Source organism: Rana temporaria, chromosome 3 (assembly GCF_905171775.1).
Source record: "Rana temporaria chromosome 3, aRanTem1.1, whole genome shotgun sequence".
Classification (NCBI taxonomy): domain Eukaryota; kingdom Metazoa; phylum Chordata; class Amphibia; order Anura; family Ranidae; genus Rana; species Rana temporaria.
The window spans coordinates 446,225,440-446,234,320 of NC_053491.1; the positions used below are offsets into that span (position 1 = coordinate 446,225,440).

An 8,881-nucleotide genomic window follows, 5' to 3' on the forward strand; every position below is an offset into this window, starting at 1 on the left:
GAGGGGATAGGACAGACTGGGGGGGGGGGGGGGAGGAGACATATTGTCGTTCCTACTTAGTAGGACCAAACAATACGTCTCCTCTCCCGACAGAGCAGGGATTTGTGCGTCTACAAATTCCTGTACTGTCCCTCGTGCCCGCCGGCCACACCCATCGGGTCCCCCGCCGTGCAGCCGGAGCGCGAGCGCCCTCTGGCGGCTCTTAAAGGGTACAACATACCCATGCAGGGTTTGTCCAGGAGAGCCATTCTGCCGACTTATATCGTTGTGAGCCGGTCGGCAAGCGGATAAAGTCAATCTGCAGGCAAAGTGATACTAAAGTGTTATTTTTATAGGGGGGGGGGGGGGGGAAATGAAAACATGTTATACTTACCTGCTCTCTGCAATGGTTTTGCACAGAGCAGCCCCGATCCTCCTTTTCTCGGGTCCCTCGCAGGTGCTTCTGGCTCCTCCCTCCTGCCAAGTGCCCCCACAGCACACAGCTTGCCATGGGGGCAACCGAGCCACTGCTATGTGTCCATTCAAATACGGAGCTGCGACCCGCCCCCTCTCTCTCTCCTCATTAGCTCACTCACATTGAATGACAGTAGTGGGAGCCAATGACGCCCCACTGTTGTCTCAACCAATGAGTAGAGGGAGTCCCAGACAGCCGAGCCTTTTGTGCAACATCGCTGGATCGAGATGGGGCTCAGGTAAGTATTAGGGGGGGACACTCAGTGCGCCTGCGCCATTGTCTACCGTTGTAATTACTGTAAATATCTCCTAAACCGTGTAGGTTTAGGAGAGATTTCTTGCACCTACAGGTAAGCCTTCATCTAGGCTTACCTGTAGGTGCAAGTTGTGTGGTTGGGTTTACAACCACTTAAAAAAAGGGACATTTGTTTGGTGTCATTTTTTCAAATGACTTTTTTTTTTTTATTGCATTTAAGTGTAAATATGAGATCTGAGGTCTTCATGACCCCAGATCTCATATTTAAGAGGACCTGTCATGCTTTTTTCTCTTACAATGGATGTTTACATTCCTTGTAATAAGAATAAAAGTGACACCAAATGTTTTATTTCTTTTTTAAAAACCAGTGTAAAAATAAAAAAGTAAAATAAATTATATTTTTTAAAATCGCCCCATCCCGATGAGCTCACGCGCAGAAGCGAATGCATACGTGAGCAGCGCCAGCATATAAAAACGGTGTTCAAACCACACATGTGAGGTATTGCCGCGATCGATAGAGCGAGAGCAATAATTCTAGCCCTAGACCTCTTCCATAACTCAAAACTTGCAACCTGTAGATTTTTTTAAATGGCGCCTATGGAGATTTTTAAGGGTAAAAGTTTGTCGCCATTCCACGAGCGGGCGCAATTTTGAAGCGTGACATGTTGGTTATCAATTTACTTGGCGTAACATTATCTTTCACAATATTAAAAAAAATTGGGCTAACTTATTTTAAATAAAAAAAAAAAAAATATGTATTTTTTCCCCAAAAAGTGCGCTTGGAAGACAGCTGCGCAAATACGGTGTGACAAAAAGTATTGCAAGGACCACCATTTTAGTCTCTAGGGTGTTAGAAAAAAAATGTATAATGTTTTGGGGGTTCCAAGTAATTTTCTAGCAAAAAAACGCCACATCTAAAAAAGAGACTCTGTCCTTAAGTGGTTAAAGTAAACCGAGACACAAAACCCATTTCAGAAAGTTGATAATACAGAAGGAGAGATTTGGTGATACTTTGAATGCTGAATTCAATTTAAGTCAATCTATTCTGAGGTTGTCATTGCACACCTGCCCTTAGAGGAGACCAGTTCCTTGCCGGTCATGCTGATCCTGTGGCTTCAACACATTGCCTGTCACTGACCCAGAACAGGTATGCAGATCAGGAGTTTTTACTTTCCTGTCCCTGCATGCTCATTTTATTGTCTTGGAACGTAAAGCCAGAAACAATCAGGCGCCTAGCATTTCCAAATGGAGGTCAGCCACTGCAGCCAGGGTTGTCTTTAAGGCAGGGCAAAAAGGGAAGCTGCCCTGGGCCCTGTCATTGGTGTGGGGCCCAAAGCCGCTGCCTCATACTTGCCAACTATCCCAGCTTAAATTCCCTTGAAGTTTTAGTCCTGTGCTGTGTCCTGATATCTCAGTGAAGTGCGGCTACTAATGCTGCCCAGCTCTGCCCTATTGTGTACAGACGACTCACCTGTAGACCCTGTGTTTACATGTAAATAACCGTCATTCATATGTAAATGGTAGCATTCACATGTAAATAGCAGAATGCCGCGGGCCTCAATATGTATATTATGTCCCTCTGCAGTGAAGATGAGATGATTGGTTGCTAGAGATTACAGCACATCAGTGAGCAGTATTACTGTACAGTAACCTCTAGCAACCAGTCAACAATACATGTGCTGTAACCTCTAGCAACCAAAGAATACATGTGCTGTAACCTCTAGCAACTAATCAGTGAGCCATAATGTGTGCTGTAACCTCTAGCAACCAGTCAGTAAGTAGTAATTATATGCTGCAACCAATGCTGCCCAGCTCTGCCCTATTGTTGTGTACAGAAGGCTCACCTGCAGACCCTGTGTATACATGTAAATAACCGTCATTCAACTGAAAATAACGGAAGCATTCATATGCAAATAGCGGCGCCCGACAGCATGGATAAGTAAATAAAGGTGGCATTCATATGTACATCTATCACGCCCCTCTGCAGTGAGGAAATTATGTGCTGTAACCTCTAGCCTTTAATTAAAAATATATATATATATATATATATATTTTTAACAAAAATAAACATTTATAAAAAAAAAAAAAGGGGGGTTGCCACATGGGACCTCTGAGCCCTTTAATTTATAATATATATATATATATATATATATATATATATATATATATATATATATATATATATATATATATATATATATATATATATAAATAAATAAAAAAAGGGGGGTTGCCATCCGGGGCCCTGGGGACCTCTGGGCCTGCCTATATATATATATATATATATATATATATATATATATATATATATATATATATATATATATATATATATATATATATATATACATACATACATACATACATATATATATATATATACACATACATACATACACATATACATATACAAAAAAGGGGGGGGGGTTGCCATCTGGGGCCCAGTGGTCCTCCGGGCCCCTGGGAACCTCCGGACCCCTTAAAAAAATATATATATATTTTTTAAAGGGGGTTGCCATCCGGGTCCCTGGGGACCTCCAGGGCCCCTTAAGGGTGTACTGCCTGTACCCCATTGATGGCGGCCCTGCCTCTAGTAACCAGTGAGCAGTATTACTGTACAGTAATCTCTAGCAACCAAACAAGCAGAAAGCATGTGCTGTAACCTCTAGCAACCAGTCAGTAAGTGGTAATGATATGCCGTAACCTCTGGCAACCAATCGCTGCCTGATCTGATACAGTAAACTGATTTTAAGTCTAGCTGATATTTATTTTATGTCTCAGAGCAGGTGAAGAGCGTAATTGCATTGGGGGGGGGGGGGGGGATTTTTGCCCAGGGTCCAATCAATATTAAAGACAGCCCTGACTGCAGCCCATGTCCATCTGTCAGTACAGGTCTCCTTTAATCGCAATCACCTCTTCCACCAACAAAGCCGTGTACACAGTGTTCTTCTACCTGCTGTTTGTTTGGGGTCTGCCCAGGAATGCAATGGCTGGTGCAGAGCGGTATGATGGGAGGGAGGAGAAGCCAACAAATCTAAAGAGAAAAAACACACACACACACACACACACACACACACACACACACACCCCCTCCCCGGGATAGAAAGAATCTGGTGCAGCTCTGCATAATGACCAATCAGCTTCTAACATGAGCTGGTTCAATTAAACATTGATAATAAAACCTGGAAACTGATTGGATTCTATGCGCTCCAGTAAATCTCACCCAATATTCTTCTATTCTATGAGTTTGACTACTACCCCCTCGTCACACAAATTATGACAATTGTATATTCCAATTGTCTAATCTCCGTTAGATTGACCAGCAGTTATGCGGTGCAACTCTCGGTTCACACCTTTTTTCACGCATTTTTTTGTGCGTTTTGCAGAAAAACAACATTCCATTTATCATGGTTTCCCAGGGTACCCGTTCACATCTATGCATTTTATGGAAAGGGTCGGGCCATTTTTTTCCCTCAGCAGATTGCGTTTTGCATGTAATAGACTTCAATGGACCCGCACCAAAAATACAAGCGTTACATTTTTACATGCTTTTTTTTTCTCTCCATAAACACAGTCACCCATGTGTATGTAGGCCTGTCGGATGTACATCTCCGGATCAGCGATTTGGCGGGGGTGGGTTCCCTGTCAGAACACAACAACTCGTCGGGGGAGTGTGTATCAGGCTTAAAGCGGAGGTTCACCCCCAAAAAATTTTTTTAACATTGTCATTCTGACAACTCGGCTGAATGTAATCAGCTGTTTTTTTTATTTTTTATCCCCGTACATACCGTATTTTCACCGCCGCTTCCGCGTATGTCTTCTGCGGGACTGGGCGTTCCTAATTGATTGACAGGCTTCCGACCGTCGCATACTGCGCGTCACGAGTTGCCGAAAGAAGCCGAACGCCGGCGCCCTGTATAGAGCCGACTCGCAGTTCGGCTTCTTTCGGCAACTCGTGACGCGCTGTATGCGATGGTCGGAAGCCTGTCAATCAATTAGGAACTCCCAGTCCCGCAGAAGACATACCCGGAAGCGGCGGTGAAAATACGGTATGTACGGGGATAAAAAAAAAAAAAAACAGCCGATTGTCATTCTGACAACTCGGCTGAATGTAATATTAAAACATTTTTTTTGGGTGAACCCCCGCTTTAAGACTGGGATGCCATTAAAGTTCATGTGCGTGTAAAGGCCGGCGTCCCAATACTTTTGGGAAAATAGGGTATACACATTATCAAACTAGGAATAGTTCCCAACTGACAGTGGTGTGGTACACAAAACTATAGCAACAAAAACAAACAAGAAAAACAAAACCCCACACAATTAAAAACTACTGCTCTGACATAAAATCTGCTGCAGAGCGAAACGCACGCCTTTGTGATGAGCTTTATTAACTCAAGCATCTGTACAATGCCCGTTAGAGCACACTAATGTAAAGTGCAGACGATCGGACATTCCGACAACAAAACCGTGGATTTTTTTTCTGACGGATGTTGGCTCAAACTTGTGTTGCATACACACAGTCACACTAATGTTGTCGAAAAAATTCCGAACACCAAGAACGCGGTGACGTACAAGATGTACAACGAGCCGAGAAAAATTAAGTTCAATAGCCAGTGCGGCTCTTCTGCTTGATTCTGCTTGATTCCGAGCATGCGTGGAATTTTGTGCGTCGGAAATTGTTTTCACACCCTCGGAATTTCCGACAACAACTTTTGTTGTCGGAAAATTTGAGAACCAGCTCTCAAATTTTTGTTGTTGGAAATTCCGACAGCAAATGTCCGATGGAGCCTACACACGGTCGGATTTTCCGACAACAAGCTCACATCGAACATTTGTTGTCAGAAATTCCGACCGTGTGTACGCGGCATAAGTGCGCTAACATGTTGCACCGATGTTCACTTTGAATGGCACCCCAATGCACTAAGGTAATGCAGCCTCGGCGCACATGCGGTGTAGTGCGCCACAATACAGTGCAGAAAATAGCGCATTACAGTTTTCTAGGGCATTTTTGATGTGTTGCTAGTTTATTCGCGTCAACGTGTTTTAATGCAACGCGCAGCAACACCAAGGTCTGCTCACAGATCCTCCCCCCATAGGTATCTCAGTGTATCCAGTAAAACAAACAGGGAACTCCTCTTCTTAGCACAAGATACACAATGGATGCACAGGAAATGGAATGATAGGATCATGCTTACTGTGGAGACATTTTATCTAATGGGAGCTCAGGAGTCTTGTTTGTTTTAGGTTTAGATTTGTGATCAGTATCCATTGCGGCTAGAAAAGGTACACCTGGCTGCTTAAGGCTGCATTCACACCTGAGCGTTTTGTCGCCTGAAGCGCGACGCTCAAATACGCTAGAGGGGAAAAAATACATTATTCCCTATGGAGATGGTTCACATCTCCACGCCAATACGCCTGACGCCGAATGCCTGAAGCTCAAACAAGTTCCGGACCCTTTTTTGTTGCGCGTATCGGGCGGTTTGGTCGTTTTTGAGCATTTCCATTTCCCATAGAAAGTAATGGAAACGCTCGATTCAAGCGACTATCGCGACAATGAGCGTTTTCTACGGGCGTTTCGTCGATTTAATCAATAGAACTTTTCACCCAGGCAGAAGATTAAAAAAAATCTACCAACATAGCAACAAGTGATGAAAAGATGATAATTTTTCCTATTGGCTAAAATAAAAAACGTCGAAGTACAAAAACATTGGACGACGCTGTGTGCAAATAAGCATGAATACGCACGACAAAACGCCGGAAAAAAACGACCGACGCTTAGGTGTGAATGCAGCCGGCTGCATTCACACTTCGGCATACAAAATCGCAGCGTTTTGTCCCGCGAATTGCGGCGACAAATAGTGGCGTTTTGTACCGCGATTTGCGGCGACAAAACGCCGCGATTGTGAATGCAGCCTTCACCCCCTCTATGGAGATGGTTCACATCTCCTATGCCGAACGCCGAAAGCCGCCTGAAAAAAAGGTCCGGGACTTTTTTTCAGGCGTACGGCGTTCGGCGTGGAGATGTGAACCATCTCCATAGAGGTACATGTGTTTTCGTCCCTCTGGCGTCTCAGGGCTGCTGCGGTGTCACACTACAGGCGACAAAACGCCTAGGTGTGAATGGGGGCTTAGGCTGCATTCACACTAACGCGGCATACTTTGCCGCGATTTGTAAACATTTACATTGATGTCTATGCCGAACGCCGCCTGAAAAAAAGGGTCTGGGACTTGTTTTCAGGCGGCAGGCGTACGGCGTTTCGGTGTGAGATGTGAACCATCTCATAGACAACAATGTAAATTCGCCCCTCCAGTGGCACGAGCGTCGGGCGTAAATACGCCTAGGTGTGAATGCAGCCTAACAGTCTACAGAAAACAAAACAACAACAAAAAACACACACACCCCCACAACAAAACTGTAATAACAAACAAAAAATAAAACCTAATGCAATCAGTATCCATTGCTGCCAGTTTACAAAACAACTTGGCTTCCGAACAGAAAACAAACAAGCTACTATAATAGCAAAAAATGATAAACAATAAATAAAAAAAATAAAAAAAACACACCACACACACGTGTGAACAGTTTCCATTGTTGCCAGATTACAGACAATTGGCTGTTGAACAGTCTATGGAGACGCACACACTCTCCAAATAGCAAACCAAAAAACACCCTTTGGCTGTTGAACAAAAAATAAAAAACACCACACAACAACTTTAGTAGCGAACAAAAACAAAACATAAATGTGATCGGTATCCTTTGCAGCCTGGCCAGGCAAATTGGCTACTTAACATGTAAAATAAACATATGTCTCTCTAAAAAAAAAAAAAATAATTATATAATATATATATATAAATATATATATATATATATATATATATATATATATATATATATATATATATATATAAAATAAAAAACACAGCAACATCTGTAATAGCAAGCAACCAAAAATTGAAAAAATTATGTGGTCAGTATCCATTGCTTACAAGCAACTTGCTTAAAAAATAAAAACACACACCACACAAACAGCAGCAAAAAAGTTATGATGATCAGTATCCATTGTTGCCAGCATACAGGGAGACTTTATACAATAAAGCTATATGAAATAACTTGCTGGTTATAAAATATGTTGGCTTACTGATTTTTGTATAGATGCCATTACAAGCGAATATTGATAGGAATTACAATGTAACACATTTCTAGTGATGTCCAGTGACCCAAGAAGATACATTGTAGTCTATCACACACACAGGGGGTCAGCGGTCCCCAATGTCCTGGTGGAGGGGTCCCTGTGTGAGACCCTTTGGGGTCATGTGATCATGGGTAATAAGAAACACCTGCAATATGTTAGAACACAAGCAAGGCTTACCTGCTGCAGAGGATCCTATGCTGGGCAGTTCCAATCCAAATCACACAGGAGAGAAGTCTGACTCCAAACCCACCACTGCCAGCCCTGTGTTTCCCCTCCCTCTATTCTCACCCCCATCTGATTGTCCAGGTGATGGGGGAGGGGCAGGCAAGGATAGCTTGGGGGGGGGGGGGGGTTTACAATAAAACCCCAGCAGGGTGACACTGGATGTCCCATTATACACCTCTGCGATCCCTTTTCTATTGTTAGGTTAGATTTTCATTTCATTTCCCCCAATTTCCTGGAATTATCTGCAAATTTCCTTCATCCCCATTGTAATGATTCTGGACACACAACCATCATTCCCAAAGATAGTCAGCAGGCAAGAGTCAGAAACCTTTTGTAGTGAAATGTATCCGTTTCCTTCTTTGAGATGCGTTAATGTGCGTTATGCTGTCCATTGGAGAGTGTGACAATTCAAAATGAATGGGCCGGCGCACCCTAACATGCCTAAAATTACACAACTCTTTTTTTTTGTAATGTCTAGTAAAACCCTGGATTGCAAGCATAATTCATTCCTTGTAATCCAAAGCACTTGTATATCAAAGCAAATGTCCCCATAAGAAATAATGGAAACTCAGATGATCCGTTCCACAACCATTGATTCATAGGTCCTTAAGTTTATAGTCCATATAAAAAGATTATAGAAATTAGATAGGTTGTGTAACCATAAAATGTCCATCCACAAATGGGATTAGAAGCAAAATCCAGCAGGAGCTCCAGAGTATAAAAGAGAAGAGAGGCGCCTCTTAAGTGTAGTAAT

The 8,881-nt window shown here is 42.9% G+C and overlaps 1 protein-coding gene across 1 annotated transcript in view; it reads right to left on the minus strand.

Moving 5' to 3' along the window:
* BEST2 (bestrophin 2) overlaps positions 1 to 8,155 on the minus strand; it is a 42,549-nt gene extending 34,394 nt beyond the window's left edge. The window contains exon 1 of the mRNA XM_040346553.1: positions 8,080 to 8,155. The gene's annotated coding sequence lies outside the window, so the exon portion shown is untranslated. The remainder of the gene's footprint in view (positions 1 to 8,079) is intronic.
* Between the last annotated feature and the right edge of the window lie 726 nt (positions 8,156 to 8,881).